Consider the following 26,775-nt stretch of genomic DNA (forward strand, 5'->3'; position numbering starts at 1 on the left):
AGAGATTCAGTCTCAGAGAACGAAAGTGGGTGAAAAGAGCACAACATTGGTTCAGAGATGAATCACCTGTCCTCGAGCTCATCTCTTCGGTCGATGTTGACAGTGACTGAGGGGAAGCTGTTATAAATGTTCTCCACCTTACGCACCAAAAAACCACCTAATTCAGCGCACTGAGTATTAGAAGAGACTGGGGAGTCATCATTCACATTGGAGTGTTGCATCTTTTTAAGAAGGGAAAAGATCATTTTGGTGGATTATTGCTCTCCAGAATTTTAGCAGCGATGTATTCAGCTCTAGCTTTCCGGATCAACCTATGATACGTCTTAATTGAATCACGGTATTTATTTTTTGCTTCCAAGTCATAAGCATGTCTCCAGGTTCGCTCCAGTTGCTTGCAGGCCTTTCTGGCTCTAGCCAAAGATTCATAAAACCAGGCATTAGAAAACCCTTGTTTCTTCTTTAGACAAGATTTAACAGGAATGCAAGTATCCAGGGCAATCTGTCTTGACCCTGCATTATTATACCTGAAAGAGATCCAGCGGAAGTAGATGGAGTTCATATGGAGAAGGAGGACTCCTAGACTCCAACATACGCTGCTGACTCAATCATGGTCGACAGAGGGAGAAACAGCACTCAGCATCCCTCATTACTACATGACAGCACAACTGAGGCTGGTGACAGGTTAGTCCTCCACACTTTCGGTGAAAAACTGACAACAGATGGATCATGCTATTGTCTGCCGGCTCTTGTGGGATTTGTGAGGCTGGAAAGGCACCATAGGCAACCTAGCGCATATCTTAGTACACTGATGGCCACAACTTTAAAGGCATGGGACAAATATGTGGGCGCTAGAGGGCTGATAACCTATCATTCTCCGTATACGCCTATTCATTAAAACCTAGAGTTTGCACCCGCAAAGGGAAGTGAAGGGAGGTGTACAATGATAGCAGATATGTATGAGACCCTGACCCCAAAGTCCTGTCAGCAACGTAAGGATAGTTATGGATAGCCATATACCGAGTGTCTGCGCTATGCCCAGCTTTGACACTTGGCTGCCCAGCCCCTTACCTGGGTGGGGCTACCAGACCAAAAACACCATTTGAACAACACTTTCCTAAATTGATTGGCATACAAGGTACCATCTAAGCATTGTGCAAACCTTTGATAACACATGATGTCCCCTCTATCCAGTGGCATAATAGGGAATGGGAATGCGTCTTGGGGATAGAGATAACAACAAGAAGGTGGGACAGGCTTAATTGAGATATACACTCTTCATTTATCTCATCCCTGGGGTGGGAAATACATTACAAAGTATGGATCGGGTGGTACTATACCCCCTGTAAATTACATTGCATGTACCACAATGCCTCCTCGAGATGTTGGACAGAGTGCAGAGCATTAAAGGATGCACTATACATATGGTGGGACTGTCCAATAATCCTCCCATTCTGGGAGAAGGTCTCCAACCTTCTTCAGAAAGTCCTCACATTTCCGACCCCTGCGACACTGGACATGATGCTTTTGGGTTTTAAACCTCTCACTTTGGTTTAGGTGGCTAGAGACGAATTGCATTTCTGCCTTTAGTGCCTGGGAGAAGCAAAACTTACAAATCTCATCTTGGAAGAAACCACGCTGACCCCCAGGCATATATTGGCACCAGCAACTCTGGGCCAGTCTAGCAATGGAGCATGTACTAACAACATACAGGGGTCCTATTTGGCCTTTGAAGCTAAGTGGCAACCTTTAGTACAGTACTATAGTGTAGGACTGCCAAGCCTAGCTCTTCCCGCACGATGGAAGGCCCTAGATCTATTTCATTAACCAGGTTAATGACAAACTCTTCCTTTGGGCAGCAGTAACAAGTGTGACCACTGAAGGATCTGGAAGGGATACATGGAGCCAGGGTTTGTTTTATAATGGTTATGTGTTTTTCGAGGGATGCACAGGATGTAGTTTAGCTTCTGCAGTTGGGGAGGGCAGAAGCTGGGACGGGAAGGCTTATTGATGTGTATATAATGGGGAGAATTCTGACAACAATGGTCTAATGTGTGATGAATTGAAATGTGATTTATGTAACCCTTCTCTAGCAGATCATACAAGTTGCTTGCTCGGTTCCCCCATTGATATTGTGAACATGTCTTATAATATTCATGTTTTTGATCATCTTTGAAAAATGTAATAAAATGTTTTTCACATAAAAACTACACACACACAGACTGCAGTGGCAGGCATGAGACATGTTAAAGGGCTACTTAAGTGGGTGGCACAATGAGTGCTGCAGATTCACTAGTAAAATAGTGCTCACACAAAGAAATCAAAGACATTGAAATTATTATTTAAATAAATATTTGCCACAAATTATATCACAATACAGTATACAGACAAACAATTCATGCTCAACATCTTACACTAAACAATCACATACAAACAAAATACAGTGTAAACATTATCAAAATAATGGGCGACGTTTTAAAATCGATTAAATGGTCCGAACTTGATGGAACCTATCACAACCAATTCTTCTTCCCCAATTTGCCAATGACGTTTCAACCCTTACAATTTACTGGGTCATCATCAAGACACAAAATGTTTTGAGCAGAAAAAACATAAATCTGAAGAAGTAAAGCAAAGTGTAGTTTTGTTATTCAGTTTTACACCAAAGTTTGACTATTGTGTTTGCTAACATAATTGGTATTCATTTTTTTATGGGAGTAGCGGCCTATTACTTTATGGCCAAAATCATCAATCAGGTCACATGTATATGAGAATCTTCCCCCTGGGATCCACATCAAACTGAGGGGCATATTTACAAGGTAATGACGCAGAACGGAGGTGCTAGCCATCGTGCTGTGCCAAGCTGCGTCATTCAGAAAGTGCAGGGATTCTTCCTATTTACAACAATAGGACACATCCCTGTGCTTTCCTGGCACACAATAGGCTGCATAGTGGTGCCAATGCAGATACCCTTCCATGGTGCAAGGGTGACTGCGTTGCAGGGATTATTGTTTTTGTGCAGGAAGGGACACCTTCCTGCACAAAAACAATCATTGATGGTGTTTCCTCCCACACATAGAAAGAGGAAAGAACGCTGAGAAATAAAAGTATTTCTCCTTGCTGTGCCACTTTTACGCCCCCTCTGGGGAGGCGTTAAATGTGATGCATTCCCAGGTTCACAAAACCTCATAAATATGGGACAGTATCAGAATCCATGGGTGTTGCGTGGGAACACCCAGAGCAAAACCTATGGAACACCTCTTTCACGCAGAGTAATGCGTGAAAGTGGGCTATATTTACAAGGCAATGAAAAGCCACGTTGGGTGGCTTTGCGTAGCCTTGTAAATATGGGCCAGCACACTGCGCCACCAGAGTGTCAAAAAAACTGACGCTCAGTGGCTCAAGAGGCTTGTAAATATGCCCCTTAACCTTGACGGCATGGAAGGGAATGGCCCTGAGAGCGCCATGCCGTAGCTGAATCCCTGACAAAAAAGGCTCACTAGTTAGTGCTAGACACCTATGGAACCCGGTGTATGCCAAAAGCAGCTCTCAACACTGTAAGATTCTCGAACTCAAGACAGACCATGATCATAGAATGTGGACTATAGTACAATGACCTAGTGTCAGGGCCTATTGTAGCACAGTCTCTTTCCACTAAAAAGCTGACACGTAGGCTACCCTTAAAGGAGGTGATCTCGAACAACATTAAGGCATACTCCATCTCTAAAAAGAAGGGGGTAGGGCCTGCATGCGCACCACAGACAGTGTGGTTACACAACCCACACCACCCCTGTAAATGTGACCAGTACCTTATTCAATCCATAACGTCTCTGACCAGGATATGGATGCTGATGGCTGCCACTTTGAGTGCCCATGGATGACGATGAATGCCATGATCCCAGGACAACCACTCGGGAAGAATCATCCTTAGAACGGATTCTGTGAAAACTTTCCCACCCGAATATACGTCTACATATCACATTGTAATGTGCACGGTATCAGAACAGAATTACATTTCCAGAGATGTGGCGAAAAGGAAGAGGACTTTCTTATTGAAGGCAGAGCTTCACACTCAATTCCTGACAATGTTTAAAAGAAGGTTAAAGTGATCCTCAGACAATTGTAAAGAACCAGTTCAGTTCACGACAGTAACACAAACAATAGAAAAAATTAAGCCTGCTCCAGTGGACCCACTATTCACACAAGGCCATGTATCCCATGAATCACATGCAGTCTACACAGCGAGGTAAACAGCTCTTGTAAGGAAACTGATGACTCCCCATGCCAGACAAAGAAGTAAGTGCTTTGAAGCAGCTGGAAAGCGTGTGGCATATTAGAGGGAGCAACACAGAGGCATATTGCACATTCAACGGGTTTCCTGTTCAGATACAACAGAAGTCTATTGGCGGCAATGGAGACACTGCTACAACAGTGAACGACCTTTACAACGCGGTCGTTAAACCACAATACAATTACATCGCGGTCATTACAATGCAAGTCATTACAACGACTTTTGCATGGATGGCGCTATACACTAAGGAATAGTATGATTTACTATTCCAACACCTTCCCTACTGTTACGTAGGCTGGAGTTGGATTAGTAAATCATACTATTCCTAAGTCCAGCGCCTTCCAGCAGAAGTCGTTGAAACGACTTGTGTTTTAATAACTGCGATGTAACGTACCGCGATGTAAATCATCACGTTGTAACGTCACATATTCTGCTACAACACCTCCCTGAAACATACAAGAAAAGGGCTAAGGAGATAGTGCAGGAGTGTAAAATGATCCCCAGTGGCATTATCAAATGCACCCTAAATGCAGAGGATATGCCTTCAAGGCAGGCAAACACCAGCATACTATATATGGCTCAGTCTCTGGTTTTCGGCGCCAACATTTCATAAGCCTCCCATTTGACGGACCACACTAGAAGACACTCTAAGACACTTACACTACAAAAACCATGGATATTGTGAGGCATCAGCAACAGAAACAGGGCTTTTCAAGAAAAATGTGCAGCGGCTAGAGCAGGGTCCACCACACTCCAGGACAGCAATATCAGTTGTGCAACCAAATTGCCGACTTTTTTGCTGTGAAGGTATCAAGAATATACAATGCCTTCCCTGATGAGGCTCGCAATGGCACAGACTGCCATACCGAAAGGACCCCGGAGTGGGGGGAAAACTGCCTCTCAGAATTCTCCCTCCCCTCCTTGGAAGAGCTGAAAAAGGTAGCTCTAAGTATCAAACCAGGGTCCCCAACAGACCCAACCACGCCAAAAGTCATCAGCATAGGGTTAGATACAATATTACAAAATAATCAATGGGGAGGGAAGGAGAAGCTGTGGTCCATTCGGCTTCCATTCATAGATACAAAGAATCAATAGAGAGTGGACCACTTGTCCTGTGTCGCCAGGGTCTTTTTGCTCTTGGTTCCGTCATAAAAGAACCCTCACAACTGTACACAGGCGCGAGGGCGGTATATACTGGGTCACCGCTTGTGTGTACTAGTACAGCATCATCATAGGGTCTTTTTTAGTATGTATGCTGTCCTCCGCCAGGAGGAAGACCAACTGGTAAAACAGTAGCGTCCAGACATGAATATAAGGGAGGGTGTGAGAAGTGCTCTTGGTCAAGTGAGGTTAAAATTCTCTTAATCACTTTTTCTGATGAGACTTTATTGAGAGAATGTTGAAAAAGAGAAAAATAAAATGTTGAAGTAAGGATAAAGACCGAGTTACTGGTCTACCGTACTTTTGTATGTCAAGGGTCAACATGTTTCAGCCTTCTGTAAAAGTCTAAAGGCTTTCGTCAGGACCGATCTAAAGGAAGGCGCGTTGTGGCTCCTTGGGTAGTGAAATTTATTCACTAATCATATGTATAAGGGTCAGATCCATGGTATCTGTACCTAATAGGGAAAGAAAAACAACAGCATTGGGTATTCCTAGGGACACACAATAGAAATCATATTGTGTCATAAGTGGTTTACTGGGGAGCTACTGTCCTGTTCGAAAGGGTGAGGTTAGTGGCTTAGTGAACTATAGGGGGAATCCGGGCAAGTGGCGAGGAGGGCGGCTATTCAGAATTGTAAAAAGAGAAGTTTCTCATGTTAAAAATAACATCCTATGATTGTAAATGTTTGTGGAATCGGGCGTTCTTGTTGCCTATGTTAGGTGCAGCTATTAGAGTGCTTTATCGCATGCTCGTATCTACTCCAAGCACGTTAAAAAACAAACAAACTTAGTCGTGCTTATCGTGGTGCAGAAAAATAGTAAGTGCTAAAATCCGCGAGTAGGTTTATAAAGTTGTACCGCTCGTGTATTTACAAGTGTAAAGGTCAAGTACTGTATCGAATGTCAAAACACTACAGACGATATACAAACAGAGCCTACCCCACAATTTGCCGATAATTACAACTTTACCTCATGAAGGTGCAATTTGCATTTCTTGGTGGTACCCGAAAGGCATACACGGAACTAGGTTCTGAAATAGTGGGAAAGAGTGTAAAAAAGGAGTTAGAGGCGTCTTACTTTCTTGTAGCGCGTTTCCCCATTCGTGGCGGCCATCAGTGCTTACCGATTCCGTGAAGTCATTGACTTGTTCTGCCTCTGTTCGCGGTATCCCCGGTGACGCGGGACCGCTCAAAGTTCCGGTTTACTTAAAGAAAGATCATGGAGATGGGAAAAAGACTCGCAGAATACTTCACATTAGTCAATAGACATTAGTACAAGTAAAGGGGTAAATTAGAAACTTAGGTCATCTCGTACTTAATTTAAATAGTAGATGTAATTAAACTGATTATGAACAATAGTTCGTATTTTGACTGGTGAGTTTGGAAAGAGTTCTCATATGGCTAATGTTGTGACATTATGTTACCGGACCTCAGTCACTGGTGAGGGTGGTCAGATCTGGAAGTTCACATCATGCCAGTGTGTGCCAGGGGATATTATCGTTCAGGCCTCGTTTGTCTGTCCCCAAGCGATCGATCCAACGTTGTTCCTTTTCAAAAAGAACACGTTCGGCGTTGTTACTTACAGTTCTTAGACTTTCCAAAACTACCCATTTGAGCTCGTTGGTGGTATGATTACTCTCTATATAGTGTCTGCTCATTTTGGTGGTCAGTCTTTTACAATTGACATTACTTTTATGTTCAGTGATCCGTAATTTGACTTTGCGGCATGTCATCCCAATGTACCTCAGGTCGCAGGGGCATGTAATCATGTATATTACATGCGTGGTGTTACAATTTGTATGTTGACGTAGCGTCCAGGTTAGATTCGGGAGAAGTTGGATGGTCTTAGTAATTATAGTTAAATCACACACTGAACATGTGCCGCAGGGAAAATGTCCTGTGATAGGTTCTAAGTTCCATGCTGCAGTGATCGTCTCTCTTGCTGTGTTTGGGGTCGGTCTCGTGTGTACTAGAAAGTCTTTGATGTTTCTTGTTCTTTTGTTCGCAAAATGCGGTTTTGGCCATTGTAAAGTGTCTGAGGTGAGAATCCTCCAATTCCTGTTGACGATTTTTTTCACTGTGTTCGTTATAGTGTTATAAGTAGTGACACATGTCAGGAGATCTTTTGGTTCGTCCCGTGTGATTATTTGAAGGAGGTTTTCTCTTGGCTGGTTGCGAGCTCTTTTCTGACATTTGTTGATTATCTTTTTTGGGTAGTCTCTTCTTGCAAGTTTGTCACCTAGTTCTTTTGCTTGCATCTTGTAATCCTTGAGATTACTACAATTTCTCTTAAATCTGAGAAATTGACTGTAAGGTAAATTGTCTCGGAGGGGACGGGGATGAAAGCTTTGGTAAGAAAGTAAGCTGTTCTTTGCTGTAGGTTTGTAGTACGTTTTTGTGTGTAAGCTGTTATTCTCAGAGTAAATGGTGACGTCGAGGAAGTCAAGCTGTTTCTTGTTTGACGTGCAGGTAAACTTTAGACAATCGTCTCTGGAGTTGATCCAATCCAGAAAATTAAGTAGGATTTCTTCAGTATCTTCCCAGATCAAGATGACGTCATCTATGTAGCGTTTCCAAAATCTTACCTGTGTAAGGTAAGGGTTAATGGGGTTCTGTATGTATTGTTCTTCAAAGTTACTCACATACAGTCCCGCCACACTTGGAGCAAATGTGCTCCCCATAGATGTACCGTGGCGTTGTTTAAAGAGGGTAACATTATACTCAAAATAGTTTTCCGTAAGGGCTAACCTGCAGCATTCTAATACGAAGTGCCTTGGTGTTGTGTGATTCCAAATTTCCGAGAATAAAATATTTTCCAGGGTGTCAAGTGTCTTCTGTTGTGGGAGGCTGGTGTAAAGACTCTCTACATCCAGTCCTACTAAATACATGGTGTTCTCATTGTAGATTTGATTGTCTAGTAGATTCAGAAGATCCCGAGTGTCTTTCAAATATGTGGGTGTGTTTTGTACCAAGGGTTTGAGAAACTGATCTGCGAATTGTGACAGGGGTTCTAATACCGAACCAATTCCTGAGACGATAGGTCGTCCTGGTGGTGGGACTCGGTTTTTGTGAGTCTTGGGTAGAGAGTAGAAATATGGTATTTTAGGTGACTTTGTTCTGAGAAAGTCTGCCTCAAGTTTGGATATCCATTGGTTGATTTGTGCTTCTTCTACCATCAAATTTATTGTTCTCTGTAACCTCTTTGTTGGATCACTGGTAATTTTCTCGTAAAATTTTTCATCTGACAGTAGGTCCAGACATTGTTTGTTGTATCCTTGTTTGTCAAGGAGGACTATGCCTCCTCCTTTGTCGGCTGGTTTGACAATTATGTTTTCATTCTTGCTTAATTCTTCCATCGCTTGTTTTTCCCGTCTTGTGATATTGACATAAGGTTTGTTGGACGAGGGTTTGATGTTGTCCACTTCCTTCAGGATTGCTTGTTCGAAGGCTAGTACCTCAACTGGGACCATGTGATTTGGAGGGCAAAAGGTTGATTTAGGTCTTAGGTTCGTGTCGCTTCTCGTAATCTCACTCTCTTGATTCCTAAAAAAGGCTTTGAGTTTGATTTTTCTACAAAACTCTGACAGTTCGCATTTGACTTTGAAGATATCCAGTGGAGGAGTGGCGACAAAACCTAGTCCTCTGTTTAGTACATTCTCTTGGTCTTCCGTGAGTGTGATGTTTGTCAGGTTTATCACCAATGACTCACGTTGCTGGGGCCCGGTTGGTCTTTGGACATGCTGCGGGTGTGCACTTGTCTCTCCTGTTCGTTCCAGGTTACTCCTTTTCTCCTTCCTCGTTGGGTATGTTGGCCTCTCCCTAAAAAAGGAGGTGGTGGTGGAGTATTCATCATGGGGCCCATTGTATTTGGTCCCTGAAAGTACGGGTTCATCCAACCTTGAAAGTTAGGTATAAATGGTTGGAAAAATTGCTGTGGTTGGTCATAGAAGCGTGGCATGGGCCAATTATTCCCTCGTCGACGTTGATTCCGTCTGAATTGACCTCTACCTCATCTGGGATTGAAGCCATCATCGCTGCTCCAGTCAGAGTTATTGCTGGATGTATCTCCTGAGGAATCTTCATCATTTTGGTCAGGTATGATGTAATCCTCTCTTGCGTAGGGGTGCATCTTTTCGACTGAGAATTTTTTAAGATCTTTACTCAGTTTCTGTATTTTGTTCTGGGTGATGTATTCCTTGGTCTCATTCATTTCTCTGTTTATTTCTTCCAGTCTCTTTTTGTATACTGAGATCTGGATTGTCGTTTTAAGTTTTGCTTCGCTCATTTGAATTTTAATGGTCAGCGCTTCTAACAATCTTGTAGCTGTTTTTATTATGAGCACTAGATAATCTCGGGTACATTTCAACGAAATTGAGGACCAATCTTTCCTAAAGATCATGTCTGTGAGGAAGATTCGTGGAGCATTCTGTATCCATAATCCTTTGGGGGCAGCGTTGGCGCGAAGGTACTCCTTCATGATAATGCCATGTATGGCAGTCCGGACTTGTTCTTTCTTCATCTCGGTCAGATCATCCCATTCGTTAGTCTGTGTTAGTGTTTGTGCTAAATCTTTATCTTGTAGTAAAGAAGATTCACTGAGAATTGCGTTTACTTCTTCTTCGGAATAGCTCAAGCCCTGATTCACTGCCATTATTCCGTAATCCAAAATAGTATTGGAAGCTCACTCCTCTGACGTTGGAACCACAAGTTGTGGTTACAGAAAAATATACAAAGCCAGGGACTCAATTTTGGTGGTCACTCTGGTTTCAAAAATTTCCCACAGCTGCACGCTGCTTAATTACAAAATAATCAATGGGGAGGGAAGGAGAAGCTGTGGTCCATTCGGCTTCCATTCATAGATACAAAGAATCAATAGAGAGTGGACCACTTGTCCTGTGTCGCCAGGGTCTTTTTGCTCTTGGTTCCGTCATAAAAGAACCCTCACAACTGTACACAGGCGCGAGGGCGGTATATACTGGGTCACCGCTTGTGTGTACTAGTACAGCATCATCATAGGGTCTTTTTTAGTATGTATGCTGTCCTCCGCCAGGAGGAAGACCAACTGGTAAAACAGTAGCGTCCAGACATGAATATAAGGGAGGATGTGAGAAGTGCTCTTGGTCAAGTGAGGTTAAAATTCTCTTAATCACTTTTTCTGATGAGACTTTATTGAGAGAATGTTGAAAAAGAGAAAAATAAAATGTTGAAGTAAGGATAAAGACCGAGTTACTGGTCTACCGTACTTTTAGATGTCAAGGGTCAACATGTTTCAGCCTTCTGTAAAAGTCTAAAGGCTTTCGTCAGGACCGATCTAAAGGAAGGCGCGTTGTGGCTCCAACATTAGCCATATGAGAACTCTTTCCAAACTCACCAGTCAAAATACGAACTATTGTTCATAATCAGTTTAATTACATCTACTATTTAAATTAAGTACGAGATGACCTAAGTTTCTAATTTACCCCTTTACTTGTACTAATGTCTATTGACTAATGTGAAGTATTCCACAAGTCTTTTTCCCATCTCCATGATCTTTCTTTAAGTAAACCGGAACTTTGAGCGGTCCCGCGTCACCGGGGATACCGCGAACAGAGGCAGAACAAGTCAATGACTTCACGGAATCGGTAAGCACTGATGGCCGCCACGAATGGGGAAACGCGCTACAAGAAAGTAAGACGCCTCTAACTCCTTTTTTACACTCTTTCCCACTATTTCAGAACATAGTTCCGTGTATGCCTTTCGGGTACCACCAAGAAATGCAAATTGCACCTTCATGAGGTCAAGTTGTAATTATCGGCAAATTGTGGGGTAGGCTCTGTTTGTATATCGTCTGTAGTGTTTTGACATTCGATACAGTACTTGACCTTTACACTTGTAAATACACGAGCGGTACAACTTTATAAACCTACTCGCGGATTTTAGCACTTACTCTTTTTCTGCACCACGATAAGCACAACTAAGTTTGTTTGTTTTTTAACGTGCTTGGAGTAGATACGAGCATGCGATAAAGCACTCTAATAGCTGCACCTAACATAGGCAACAAGAACGCCCGATTCCACAAACATTTAAAATCATAGGATGTTATTTTTAACATGAGAAACTTCTCTTTTTACAATTCTGAATAGCCGCCCTCCTCGCCACTTGCCCGGATTCCCCCTATAGTTCACTAAGCCACTAACCTCACCCTTTCGAACAGGACAGTAGCTCCCCAGTAAACCACTTATGACACAATATGATTTCTATTGTGTGTCCCTAGGAATACCCAATGCTGTTGTTTTTCTTTCCCTATTAGGTACAGATACCATGGATCTGACCCTTATACATATGATTAGTGAACAAATTTCACTACCCAAGGAGCCACAACGCGCCTTCCTTTAGATCGGTCCTGACGAAATCCTTTAGACTTTTACAGAAGGCTGAAACATGTTGACCCTTGACATCTAAAAGTACGGTAGACCAGTAACTCGGTCTTTATCCTTACTTCAACATTTTATTTTTCTCATTTTCAACATTCTCTCAATAAAGTCTCATCAGAAAAAGTGATTAAGAGAATTTTAACCTCACTTGACCAAGAGCACTTCTCACACCCTCCCTTATTTTCATGTCTGGACGCTACTGTTTTACCAGTTGGTCTTCCTCCTGGCGGAGGACAGCATACATACTAAAAAAGACCCTATGATGATGCTGTACTAGTACACACAAGTGGTGACCCAGTATATACCGCCCTCGCGCCTGTGTACAGTTTGAGGGTTCTTTTATGACGGAACCAAGAGCAAAAAGACCCTGGCGACACAGGACAAGTGGTCCACTCTCTATTGATTCTTTGTATCTATGAATGGAAGCCGAATGGACCACAGCTTCTCCTTCCCTCCCCATTGATTATTTTGTAATTAAGCAGCGTGCAGCTGTGGGAAATTTTTGAAACCAGAGTGACCACCAAAATTGAGTCCCTGGCTTTGTATATTTTTCTGTAACCACAACTTGTGGTTCCAACGTCAGAGGAGTGAGCTTCCAATACTATTTTGGATTACGGAATAATGGCAGAGAATCAGGGCTTGAGCTATTCCGAAGAAGAAGTAAACGCAATTCTCAGTGAATCATCTTTACTACAAGATAAAGATTTAGCACAAACACTAACACAGACTAACGAATGGGATGATCTGACCGAGATGAAGAAAGAACAAGTCCGGACTGCCATACATGGCATAATCATGAAGGAGTACCTTCGCGCCAACGCTGCCCCCAAAGGATTATGGATACAGAATGCTCCACGAATCTTCCTCACAGACATGATCTTTAGGAAAGATTGGTCCTCAATTTCGTGGAAATGTACCAGAGATTATCTAGTGCTCATAATCAAAACAGCTACAAGATTGGTAGAAGCGCTGACCATTAAAATTCAAATGAGCGAAGCAAAACTTAAATGACAGTCCAGATCTCAGTATACAAAAAGAGACTGGAAGAAATAAACAGAGAAATGAATGAGACCAAGGAATACATCACCCAGAACAAAATACAGAAACTGAGTAAAGATCTTAAAAAATTCTCAGTCGAAAAGATGCACCCCTACGCAAGAGAGGATTACATCATACCTGACCAAAATGATGAAGATTCCTCAGGAGATACATCCAGCAATAACTCTGACTGGAGCAGCGATGATGGCTTCAAACCCAGACGAGGTAGAGGTCAATTCAGACGGAATCAACGTCGACGAGGGAATAATTGGCCCATGCCACGCTTCTATGACCAACCACAGCAATTTTTCCAACCATTTATACCTAACTTTCAAGGTTGGATGAACCCGTACTTTCAGGGACCAAATACAATGGGCCCCATGATGAATACTCCACCACCACCTCCTTTTTTAGGGAGAGGCCAACATACCCAACGAGGAAGGAGAAAAGGAGTAACCTGGAACGAACAGGAGAGACAAGTGCACACCCGCAGCATGTCCAAAGACCAACCGGGCCCCAGCAACGTGAGTCATTGGTGATAAACCTGACAAACATCACACTCACGGAAGACCAAGAGAATGTACTAAACAGAGGACTAGGTTTTGTCCCCACTCCTCCACTGGATATCTTCAAAGTCAAATGCGAACTGTCAGAGTTTTGTAGAAAAATCAAACTCAAAGCCTTTTTTAGGAATCAAGAGAGTGAGATTACGAGAAGCGACACGAACTTAAGACCTAAATCAACCTTTTGCCCTCCAAATCACATGGTCCCAGTTGAGGTACTAGCCTTCGAACAAGCAATCCTGAAGGAAGTGGACAACATCAAACCCTCGTCCAACAAACCTTATGTCAATATTACAAGACGGGAAAAACAAGCGATGGAAGAATTAAGCAAGAATGAAAATATAATTGTCAAACCAGCCGACAAAGGAGGAGGCAGAGTCCTCCTTGACAAACAAGGATACAACAAACAATGTCTGGACCTACTGTCAGATGAAAAATTTTACGAGAAAATTACCAGTGATCCAACAAAGAGGTTACAGAGAACAATAAATTTGATGGTAGGAGAAGCACAAATCAACCAATGGATATCCAAACTTGAGGCAGACTTTCTCAGAACAAAGTCACCTAAAATACCATATTTCTACTTTCTACCCAAGACTCACAAAAACCGAGTCCCACCACCAGGACGACCTATCGTCTCAGGAATTGGTTCGGTATTAGAACCCCTGTCACAATTCGCAGATCAGTTTCTCAAACCCTTTGTACAAAACACACCCACATATTTGAAAGACACTCGGGATCTTCTGAATCTACTAGACAATCAAATCTACAATGAGAACACCATGTATTTAGTAGGACTGGCTGTAGAGAGTCTTTACACCAGCCTCCCACAACAGAAGACACTTGACACCCTGGAAAATATTTTATTCTCGGAAATTTGGAATCACACAACACCAAGGCACTTCGTATTAGAATGCTGCAGGTTAGCCCTTACGGAAAACTATTTTGAGTATAATGGTACCCTCTTTAAACAACGCCACAATACATCTATGGGGAGCACATTTGCTCCAAGTGTGGCGGGACTGTATGTGAGTAACTTTGAAGAACAATACATACAGAACCCCATTAACCCTTACCGTACACAGGTAAGATTTTGGAAACGCTACATAGATGACGTCATCTTGATCTGGGAAGATACTGAAGAAATCCTACTTAATTTTCTGGATTGGATCAACTCCAGAGACGATTGTCTAAAGTTTACCTGCACGTCAAACAAGAAACAGCTTGACTTCCTCGACGTCACTATTTACTCTGAGAATAACAGCTTACACACAAAAACGTACTACAAACCTACAGCAAAGAACAGCTTACTTTCTTACCAAAGCTTTCATCCCCGTCCCCTCCGAGACAATTTACCTTACAGTCAATTTCTCAGACTTAAGAGAAATTGTAGTAATCTCAAGGATTACAAGATGCAAGCAAAAGAACTAGGTGACAAACTTGCAAGACGAGACTACCCAAAAAAGATAATCAACAAATGTCAGAAAAGAGCTCGCAACCAGCCAAGAGAAAACCTCCTTCAAATAATCACACGGGACGAACCAAAAGATCTCCTGACATGTGTCACTATAACGAACACAGTGAAAAAAATCGTCAACAGGAATTGGAGGATTCTCACCTCAGACACTTTACAATTGCCAAAACCGCGTTTTGCGAACAAAAGAACAAGAAACATCAAAGACTTTCTAGTACACACGAGACCGACCCCAAACACAGCAAGAGAGACGATCACTGCAGCATGGAACTTAGAACCTATCACAGGACATTATCCCTGCGGCACATGTTCAGTGTGTGATTTAACCAGAATTACTAAGACCATCCAACTTCTCCCGAATCTAACCTGGACGCTACGTCAACATACAAATTGTAACACCACGCATGTAATATACATGATTACATGCCCCTGCGACCTGAGGTACATTGGGATGACATGCCGCAAAGTCAAATTACGGATCACTGAACATAAAAGTAATGTCAATTGTAAAAGACTGACCACCAAAATGAGCAGACACTATATAGAGAGTAATCATACCACCAACGAGCTCAAATGGGTAGTTTTGGAAAGTCTAAGAACTGTAAGTAACAACGCCGAACGTGTTCTTTTTGAAAAGGAACAACGTTGGATCGATCGCTTGGGGACAGACAAACGAGGCCTGAACGATAATATCCCCTGGCACACACTGGCATGATGTGAACTTCCAGATCTGACCACCCTCACCAGTGACTGAGGTCCGGTAACATAATGTCACAACATTAGCCATATGAGAACTCTTTCCAAACTCACCAGTCAAAATACGAACTATTGTTCATAATCAGTTTAATTACATCTACTATTTAAATTAAGTACGAGATGACCTAAGTGTTAGACCTGGCATCATTGGCATGAGTCTCTCCTCCATTTTTTTCTGTTTTGCCTCCTCTGTTTACAATGTTTTTGCTGGATTATTGCTTTGGGCACTGTGCCACTGCTGACCAGTGCCACAGTGCAAGTGCTCCCTATGTTAAATTGTTACATTGATTGGTGTTACCATGATTGGCTTGGTTGACTTACTGTTCAGACCCTAGTCTAGTGCACTGCGTGTGCCAAGGGCGTGTAAGTTAACTGCTGCTGGTGGGCTTGCAGCACTGGTTGTGCCACCCACAGAAGCAGCGTGTAAAATGTGTCTCAGGCCTGCCACCGCAGCGCCTGCGTGCAGTCCCTGACTGCCATGTCGACTTGGTAAGGAAACCTACTTACCAGTCTCTAAACCTTCACTTTGCCACATTTCAGACACCTCTATGGTAGGCCCTAGGGCAGGGTGCATTGTTGGTAAAAGGTAGGTCATGCCCTGATGTGTGTGGCATGACCTAATAGTGAATTACAGCCATTTTCGTTTTTCACTATTGAAGGGCTACCTGCCTCCAATAGGCCAGACTGGGCAGACTGATTATTAACTCCATTATAATCTATCTGACTCAGGGAGCATGGTAGCAAGTCGAGTTTAGTATCCCTGAACTCAGAATTTAATAACACACCCTTTAGGATGGATGGTTTTTAAATTCTATGTTTGAAAATAGCACTTTTAGAAAGTGGCTATTTTCTTGTCCAACTATCTACCGGTCTCTGCTGGTTTGGTGTGTGTGTCAGGGGCTGGGTGGCTCCAGAGGTCTGAATGAGTCAGTGTGGGGTGAATGGGGCGTTTACACATAGAGTGAGGGAAGAGTAGCCTGCCCTGCCTGACACAATACTGGCTCCACCTCCTGCTGGGCGACTGATAGCCCTGGTCCTGCCAGTGACAATACTGGCTCCGCCTCCTGCTGGGCGGCTGAGGACTCTGCCCTGCTCAGTGAATAGGCCAGGTGCCTCTGCCTGGCAACACCCACAACAAACCTGAGATGGTGGGAATCTCCCTGCTTGGACAAAGGGAACAAAGGGAAAAAGGGGTATAAGAGAAGGACCCCTAAACCAAGAACTCAGATCACTTCTGACAAGGAAACCTGTACCAAGGACAAGAAGCCTGCTGATCTAAGGACTTGCCTCCCCTTTCTGCCAGAGTGCTGTTTTGCTGTGGAGGAACCTGAAAGCTGCTTCTTTATTTTTGCCAAGGAACAAGGAGAGAGGAACTTGGTGTGTACTCTCTGAACACTTGCTAGGAAATCTCCAAGGACTGGAAGAGTGCCAGTCTCCTGTTGAAGTCACAGGGCCAAAGGACTTCACCATCTACTGAATTGCTGAATTGCTGGAAAGTGTTGTTTCCAGTACACAAGGGAAAATCTGCAGTCTCGACGCCAGCAGCAACGCCAGTGAGCAGTGGGTATCGGCCCCGGCTCCAAGTGACCCCGTCTCGACGCCGGTATCGACGCCAGTGAGGAGTGAGTATCGGCTCTACCTCCAAGCGACCCCGTCCTGACGCCGCTGCTGATCGCATCGACTCGACGCCCTTCTCGACGCCGTGAGCGCTGCTCCGGCCCGACCTCCCTCGACGCCGCTGCGGATTGACCCGACTCCGAGGCACGATCGACGCCGACATCTCGACGCCGTGGATCATCGTTTTCTTCGTTTCTCAAGGTACTGTACTTGTGGGGTCTGTTGCGACTCCAGGCTCGACGTAGCGCTCCTCGCGGTCGACGCCGAACCTTGGGAATCTTGTAGACTCGACGTCGTGTGACTCCTGTGGGGGTTACATTGTTGCCAAAGAACTGTGCTCAGAAGAATACTTTGCTAAAGAACTATTTGCCAAGAAGAAACCTTACTTGAACTATTATTTTTCCTTCCAAAGAGTATTGATTAAGACTGTGGTATATTTTTGTCGTTATTTGGTCTTGTGCTAAACCTTATATAAAAATCCTATTTTTATAATAACTTCTGTGTCGTGTCCATCTGTAGTGTATTCACTTTATTACTGTATGTGGTCATAAATGCTTAACACACTGCCTCTGAGATAAGCCTGTCTGCTCTGCCAAGCTACCAAGGGGGTAGCAGGGGTTATCTGAGTGTGTAATCCCCTTTCCCTGACTAGAGTTGGTTGGTCCCTATTTGTCAGAAGTGTATACCTCTGCCAACTAGAGACTGCCGGTTCTAACATTGGTGGTCAGCGGTGAGGATTTGAACTTTGCATTTATGACTCATGTGCAGTGATTAGTGTACGCTACATAGTGAAAGCAGACCATAACGCAGCCACATTCGGTTTTGGTAGGATTGCCTATTTTTGTTCTCCGCTTTCCTGGATCTGATTTTTTAAACACTGCCAGTTTTAACCATGGAGAATGCCAGAGCTGCTACACCTGTGGAGATTGTTGTGGGGGAATTTGATAAGGGGAAGATAGATTCCTACGTGCTAAAGGATCTAAAAGGATTTTGCAAGCAGTTTAAAGTTCCTACCACAGGTCTCACAAGGAAAGACGACTTCCTCAAAGCGCTGAAGGCCTGGTTAGAGGCCAGAAATCCCTCTGATCCGGTGGTGGTACCGGAAGAGGAAGAAGAAGAGGAAGAGGAAGAGCCCACAGGTGGGCCAGTGTCATCTCCAGGCAGTAGTGCGTCCTCTAGGAGCCTTTCCCCCGAAGAATTAGAAGACAGGGAGAAGGAGAGGGGGTACAAGTTAGAAATGGCAAAACTTAAATTAGGAGGGCAGTTGGAATTAGAGAATGCGAGAAGCAAGAGAGAAGCTGAAATGGAGAGCAAAAGATTAGATTTTGAGAGAGAGAAATTAGCGTTTGAACGTGAGAAGATGGTGAGGGAGATGGAGCTTAAAACTAAGAGTTTAGAGTTGAATCCCTCTGGTGGCAGCACTCCATCTGTGCCTGCAGAAAGTAGGTTTTATTTTCCTAAAGATGTGATCAAGGATTACAGTAAGAATGAAGATATTAGCCAATGGTTTAAAGCGTATGAGTTAGCATTGTTGGCCCACCGGGTCCCTGAGAAGGATTGGGAAACGGGGTTGTGGAGCCGCTTTACAAACGAGGGGAGAGATACCTTGTTGAGCCTTCCTGCTGAGGATAGGATGTCTTATACTCATATGAAAGATGCTTTAATGCTGAGATATGGCTTAACCCCAGAAAAGTACAGACAAACCTTTAGAGAATGTAAGAAGTTGCCTGGTACTACGTGGGTTGAATATGTGTCTTTTTTCTGCAGAACCATGGATGGTTGGATAAAGGGTAGCAAGGTTGATAGTTATGATGCTCTTTATGATTTGTTTGCTTGGGAGCACTTGTCTAATAACTGTTTTCCAGAGCTACGCCAGCACCTTGTTGATAGCAAGCTATCTAACCCTAGAAAACTTGCTGAGGAGGCGGACCGTTGGGTCAGTACCAGGGTCCACAAGGGTCCAGTGGGAGACTCAGCCAAGGGTGGGCAGGGTCCCCAGCAGAAGAGTGGGGGGGACAGGGGTAAACAGAGGGAGTTTCAGAAAGGGCCCCAAAGTAGTCCCCAAGGGAACCAAGGGAAGGGTTCCCAGCCTCCCCCTGTAAAGAAGCCAGAGGCCCCGACAGGTAAACCTGTTCACAGGGGCCCCATGACCTGCTATGCCTGTAAGCAGGTGGGACACCGTTATTATGATCCCCAGTGTCCCATGAAGGATTCGAATGCACCGCCGCGTGCACCCCCTCGTCAGGTAGCGAGTGTAGCCCTGGGAGGGGAGGAGATGGGTGCCCCCGGTGGGTGGGGTCCCGCAGAAATGTCCCTGGTCTCTTTAGGAGACGTGGAAATGGTCCCTCCAACCCCTCTGCCTAGTAACACTAAGAAATATAGGCAGTGGGTGACCATTAATGGCCATAGGGTGGAAGCTCTCAGAGACACCGGAGCGAGTGTGACAGCTGTCAAGTGTCACTTGGTGTCCAGAGAGCAGGTGGTCCCTCATGCATTCTACCCCGTTGTAGCTGCTGACAACTCACAGAGTCAGTGTGAGGTAGCTCAAGTTCCCTTTGAGTGGGGGGGGGTCTCAGGTACTCTTCAGGTTGCTGTGAGGCCCGCCATGCCTGTTGATTGTCTCTTGGGCAATGATTTGGAGGACTCCCCTTGGGCTAAGGTGGAGAGAAAAGCGCATCTGGAAATGTTGGGTCTGCCTGAGTGGGTGTGTGCGACCACCCGGTCCATGTCAGTCAGTAAGGGTGTTGATGGGGGCCCGGAGCCTGAAAATATGGCCCAGGTCCCAACCGTGAAGAGAAGAGGCAGGGGGCGTGGGAAACCGTCCCCCATCGTTCCCGCGGTCCAGGAGGGAGCAGACCCTGAGGGGGATGCCCTGGAACCGACAGGAGAACAAGTGGCCGAACTGGGAGACCTGCCCGAGCTGACCCATTGGCAGCAGGATGGTGGTCCCTCCAGGGAGGAATTTTGTGCTGAACAGAAAGTGTGCCCTTCTCTTGTGGGTATGAGGCAGCAGGCCTCAGCCCAAACGACAGGTGATCAGTCAGGATCACATTGGGTCTACTGGGAGAACGACCTCCTGTATAGCGAGCCTAAGGCTGCTGAACCTGGGTCAGCCCGTGTGCTGGTGGTACCCCAGCGCTTCAGAGCCTTCCTACTGGGGTTGGCTCATGACGTTCCGTTAGCTGGACATCTGGGGCAGGACAAGACCTATGACAGGCTTGTCACCCATTTTTATTGGCCCCAGATGAGAAGGGATTCAGATATCCATTGTAGGACCTGTCAAACTTGCCAGGCAAGTGGGAAAAGTGGGCGGAAGCAGAAGGCTCCCCTCCAACCTTTTCCCGTCGTCAGTACCCCCTTTGAGCGAGTGGGAATTGACATTGTGGGGCCACTGGACCCCAAGACAGCCATGGGCAACAGGTTTATCCTGGTCTTGGTGGACCATGCCACCCGGTACCCGGAAGCCATCCCTCTCCGAACAGTGACGGCCCCCGTGGTGGGACGGGCACTGATGGGTGTTTTCTCCCGCATGGGGTTCCCCAGAGAGGTGGTGTCAGACCGGGGCACCAACTTCATTTCGAATTATATGAAGTCTCTGTGGAAGGAGTGTGGGGTAACCTACAAGTTTACCACTCCTTACCACCCTCAAGGTAATGGGCTGGTTGAGAGATTCAACCGGACCCTAAAAGGCATGATCATGGGTCTTGAAGAACCAATGAGGCGTAAATGGGACGTCCTCTTGCCATGCCTGCTGTTTGCTTACCGTGAGGTGCCACATAAGTCTCTAGGGTTCAGCCCCTTTGAGCTTTTGTATGGTCACCCGGTAAGAGGACCTTTGAGTCTGGTCAAAGAAGGCTGGGAGCAATCTCCCAGGAAACCTCCCCAGGATGTATATAGTTACATGCTGGCCTTTAGGAACCAGACTCGGCGCTTCAGAGATCTTGCTCAGGCAAATCTGGAGGCCAGCCAGGAAGAGATGAAGCGGTGGTACGATCAGAATGCCACTCTGGTTGAGCTTCAACCTGGTCAGAAAGTTTGGGTCATGGCCCCTGTGGAACCTTGTGCGCTCAAGGACAGGTGGACTGGACCATTTGAGGTTGTGGAGAAAAAGAGCGATGTCACCTACTTGGTGGACTTGAAGTCTCCCAGGAACCCCTTAAGGGTCCTGCATGTCAACCGGTTAAAGCCCCACTTAGAAAGGTCCGAAGTGGGCATGCTCCTTGCCACAGATGCTGGGATGGAGGAGGAGAGTGAGCCTCTTCCTAACCTCCTGTGTGCAAAAGAAAAAGATGGGTCAGTGGATGGTGTTGTCCTCTCTGACACACTGACCCCTGAGCAGCAGCAAGATTGTCGCCATCTGTTGGTACAATTCCCTGATCTGTTCTCCTTAATCCCTGGTGTCACTCAGTGGTGTGTCCATGATGTGGACACCGGGGACAGCACTCCTGTGAGGCACAAGGCCTACAGGGTGACTGACAAGGTCAGAGCATACATCAAGGAGGAGGTCTCCAAGATGTTTGCCTTAGGGGGGGTTGAGTCCTCTAGCAGTCCTTGGGCCAGCCCAGTGGTCTTGGTCCCAAAGGCTGCGGCGCCTGGTGCTTCACCAGAACTTCGGTTCTGTGTGGATTACCAAGGACTCAATTCGGTCACCAAGACTGACGCGCACCCCATCCCCAGAGCTGATGAGCTCATCGATCGGTTGGGGGCTGCCCGGTACCTTAGTACGTTTGATCTAACGTCTGGGTACTGGCAGATCGCCTTGACTGATGGGGCAAAAGAGAGGTCTGCATTCTCCACACCAGATGGGCACTACCAGTTCCGTGTGATGCCCTTTGGGATGAAGAATGCCCCTGCCACATTCCAGAGGTTGGTTAACCAGGTATTGGCCGGGCTGGAAGATTTCAGCGCCGCCTACCTGGACGATATAGCAGTGTTCAGCGCCAGCTGGGAGGAACACTTGCGCCACCTCCAGGAAGTATTGTTGGCCCTGCGCAGAGCAGGCCTCACAATCAAGGCTAGTAAGTGCCAGATTGGGCAGGGTTCAGTGGTGTACTTGGGGCACCAAGTAGGGAGCGGCAAGGTGGCCCCCCTGCAACCCAAGATAGATACCATCCTGGCTTGGGAACCGCCCAAAACCCAGACTCAGGTGAGAGCCTTCTTGGGTCTCACGGGTTACTACAGGAGGTTTGTCAAGGGGTATGGCAACATTGTGCACCCCTTGACCTCGCTGACTTCCAGGAAGCAGCCGAGACTTGTGATCTGGACTGACGCCTGTCAGAAAGCCTTTGACACCCTGAAAACTGCAATGTGTACAGCACCGGTCCTCCAGGCACCCGACTTTTCAAAAGAATTCATTGTCCAGACGGACGCTTCAGAGCATGGTGTGGGGGCTGTTCTAGCACAGATGAATGAGGAGGGCCGAGACTTACCTGTAGCCTTCATCAGCCGGAGGTTACTTCCCAGGGAACAAAGGTGGAGTGCGATAGAGCGTGAGGCATTTGCTGTGGTCTGGGCGCTGAAGAAGCTAAGACCCTACTTGTTTGGGTCTCACTTCCGGGTTCAGACAGACCACAGGCCCCTCAGATGGTTAATGCAGATGAGGGGTGAGAACCCAAAACTGTTGAGGTGGTCCATTTCCCTACAGGGGATGGACTTTACGGTGGAACACCGCCCTGGTACAGATCACGCCAATGCTGATGGTCTGTCCAGATTTTTCCGCCTTAGTGATGAGGACTCCCTGGGTGAAGGGTAGTTCTCCCCACATTTCAGCTGGAGGGGACACGTGTTAGACCTGGCATCATTGGCATGAGTCTCTCCTCCATTTTTTTCTGTTTTGCCTCCTCTGTTTACAATGTTTTTGCTGGATTATTGCTTTGGGCACTGTGCCACTGCTGATCAGTGCCACAGTGCAAGTGCTCCCTATGTTAAATTGTTACATTGATTGGTGTTACCATGATTGGCTTGGTTGACTTACTGTTCAGACCCTAGTCTAGTGCACTGCGTGTGCCAAGGGCGTGTAAGTTAACTGCTGCTGGTGGGCTTGCAGCACTGGTTGTGCCACCCACAGAAGCAGCGTGTAAAATGTGTCTCAGGCCTGCCACCGCAGCGCCTGCGTGCAGTCCCTGACTGCCATGTCGACTTGGTAAGGAAACCTACTTACCAGTCTCTAAACCTTCACTTTGCCACATTTCAGACACCTCTATGGTAGGCCCTAGGGCAGGGTGCATTGTTGGTAAAAGGTAGGTCATGCCCTGATGTGTGTGGCATGACCTAATAGTGAATTACAGCCATTTTCGTTTTTCACTATTGAAGGGCTACCTGCCTCCAATAGGCCAGACTGGGCAGACTGATTATTAACTCCATTATAATCTATCTGACTCAGGGAGCATGGTAGCAAGTCGAGTTTAGTATCCCTGAACTCAGAATTTAATAACACACCCTTTAGGATGGATGGTTTTTAAATTCTATGTTTGAAAATAGCACTTTTAGAAAGTGGCTATTTTCTTGTCCAACTATCTACCGGTCTCTGCTGGTTTGGTGTGTGTGTCAGGGGCTGGGCGGCTCCAGAGGTCTGAGTGAGTCAGTGTGGGGTGAATGGGGCGTTTACACATAGAGTGAGGGAAGAGTAGCCTGCCCTGCCTGACACAATACTGGCTCCACCTCCTGCTGGGCGACTGATAGCCCTGCTCCTGCCAGTGACAATACTGGCTCCGCCTCCTGCTGGGCGGCTGAGGACTCTGCCCTGCTCAGTGAATAGGCCAGGTGCCTCTGCCTGGCAACACCCACAACAAACCTGAGATGGTGGGAATCTCCCTGCTTGGACAAAGGGAACAAAGGGAAAAAGGGGTATAAGAGAAGGACCCCTGAACCAAGAACTCAGATCACTTCTGACAAGGAAACCTGTACCAAGGACAAGAAGCCTGCTGATCTAAGGACTTGCCTCCCCTTTCTGCCAGAGTGCTGTTTTGCTGTGGAGGAACCTGAAAGCTGCTTCTTTATTTTTGCCAAGGAACAAGGAGAGAGGAACTTGGTGTGTACTCTCTGAACACTTGCTAGGAAATCTCCAAGGACTGGAAGAGTGCCAGTCTCCTGTTGAAGTCACAGGGCCAAAGGACTTCACCATCTACTGAATTGCTGAATTGCTGGAAAGTGTTGTTTCCAGTACACAAGGGAAAATCTGCAGTCTCGACGCCAGCAGCAACGCCAGTGAGTAGTGGGTATCGGCCCCGGCTCCAAGTGACCCCGTCTCGACGCCGGTATCGACGCCAGTGAGGAGTGAGTATCGGCTCTACCTCCAAGCGACCCCGTCCTGACGCCGCTGCTGATCGCATCGACTCGACGCCCTTCTCGACGCCGTGAGCGCTGCTCCGGCCCGACCTCCCTCGACGCCGCTGCGGATTGACCCGACTCCGAGGCACGGTCGACGCCGACATCTCGACGCCGTGGATCATCGTTTTCTTCGTTTCTCAAGGTACTGTACTTGTGGGGTCTGTTGCGACTCCAGGCTCGACGTAGCGCTCCTCGCGGTCGACGCCGAACCTTGGGAATCTTGTAGACTCGACGTCGTGTGACTCCTGTGGGGGTTACATTGTTGCCAAAGAACTGTGCTCAGAAGAATACTTTGCTAAAGAACTATTTGCCAAGAAGAAACCTTACTTGAACTATTATTTTTCCTTCCAAAGAGTATTGATTAAGACTGTGGTATATTTTTGTCGTTATTTGGTCTTGTGCTAAACCTTATATAAAAATCCTATTTTTATAATAACTTCTGTGTCGTGTCCATCTGTAGTGTATTCACTTTATTACTGTATGTGGTCATAAATGCTTAACACACTGCCTCTGAGATAAGCCTGTCTGCTCTGCCAAGCTACCAAGGGGGTAGCAGGGGTTATCTGAGTGTGTAATCCCCTTTCCCTGACTAGAGTTGGTTGGTCCCTATTTGTCAGAAGTGTATACCTCTGCCAACTAGAGACTGCCGGTTCTAACACTAAGTTTCTAATTTACCCCTTTACTTGTACTAATGTCTATTGACTAATGTGAAGTATTCCACGAGTCTTTTTCCCATCTCCATGATCTTTCTTTAAGTAAACCGGAACTTTGAGAGGTCCCGCGTCACCGGGGATACCGCGAACAGAGGCAGAACAAGTCAATGACTTCACGGAATCGGTAAGCACTGATGGCCGCCACGAATGGGGAAACGCGCTACAAGAAAGTAAGACGCCTCTAACTCCATTTTTACACTCTTTCCCACTATTTCAGAACATAGTTCCGTGTATGCCTTTCGGGTACCACCAAGAAATGCAAATTGCACCTTCATGAGGTAAAGTTGTAATTATCGGCAAATTGTGGGGTAGGCTCTGTTTGTATATCGTCTGTAGTGTTTTGACATTCGATACAGTACTTGACCTTTACACTTGTAAATACACGAGCGGTACAACTTTATAAACCTACTCGCGGATTTTAGTACTTACTCTTTTTCTGCACCACGATAAGCACGACTAAGTTTGTTTGTTTTTTAACGTGCTTGGAGTAGATACGAGCATGCGATAAAGCACTCTAATAGCTGCACCTAACATAGGCAACAAGAACGCCCGATTCCACAAACATTTACAATCATAGGATGTTATTTTTAACATGAGAAACTTCTCTTTTTACAATTCTGAATAGCCGCCCTCCTCGCCACTTGCCCGGATTCCCCCTATAGTTCACTAAGCCACTAACCTCACCCTTTCGAACAGGACAGTAGCTCCCCAGTAAACCACTTATGACACAATATGATTTCTATTGTGTGTCCCTAGGAATACCCAATGCTGTTGTTTTTCTTTCCCTATTAGGTACAGATACCATGGATCTGACCCTTATACATATGATTAGTGAATAAATTTCACTACCCAAGGAGCCACAACGCGCCTTCCTTTAGATCGGTCCTGACGAAAGCCTTTAGACTTTTACAGAAGGCTGAAACATGATGACCCTTGACATCTAAAAGTACGGTAGACCAGTAACTCGGTCTTTATCCTTACTTCAACATTTTATTTTTCTCTTTTTCAACATTCTCTCAATAAAGTCTCATCAGAAAAAGTGATTAAGAGAATTTTAACCTCACTTGACCAAGAGCACTTCTCACACCCTCCCTTATATTCATGTCTGGACGCTACTGTTTTACCAGTTGGTCTTCCTCCTGGCGGAGGACAGCATACATACTAAAAAAGACCCTATGATGATGCTGTACTAGTACACACAAGCGGTGACCCAGTATATACCGCCCTCGCGCCTGTGTACAGTTGTGAGGGTTCTTTTATGACGGAACCAAGAGCAAAAAGACCCTGGCGACACAGGACAAGCGGTCCACTCTCTATTGATTCTTTGTAGATACAATATTAGCCTTAGTGCAGCAGCTGCTAGAAATCTCCTTTCAAGGAGGGGTTGTCGCGGACACATGGAAGCAATCAACCATCCTCCCTAT

General features: G+C 45.7%; 1 long non-coding RNA gene across 1 annotated transcript in view; it reads left to right on the forward strand.

Annotated features, from left to right (window-relative positions):
* LOC146860846 (uncharacterized) overlaps positions 1–25,630 on the forward strand; it is a 39,507-nt gene extending 13,877 nt beyond the window's left edge. Inside the window, exons 2-3 of the long non-coding RNA XR_014979216.1 lie at positions 25,395–25,475; positions 25,569–25,630. This is a non-coding gene — a long non-coding RNA (uncharacterized LOC146860846). The remainder of the gene's footprint in view (positions 1–25,394; positions 25,476–25,568) is intronic.
* The last annotated feature ends 1,145 nt before the right edge of the window (positions 25,631–26,775 follow it).

Source organism: Triturus cristatus, chromosome 3_1 (genome assembly GCF_964204655.1).
Source record: "Triturus cristatus chromosome 3_1, aTriCri1.1, whole genome shotgun sequence".
Taxonomy (NCBI): Eukaryota; Metazoa; Chordata; class Amphibia; order Caudata; family Salamandridae; genus Triturus; species Triturus cristatus.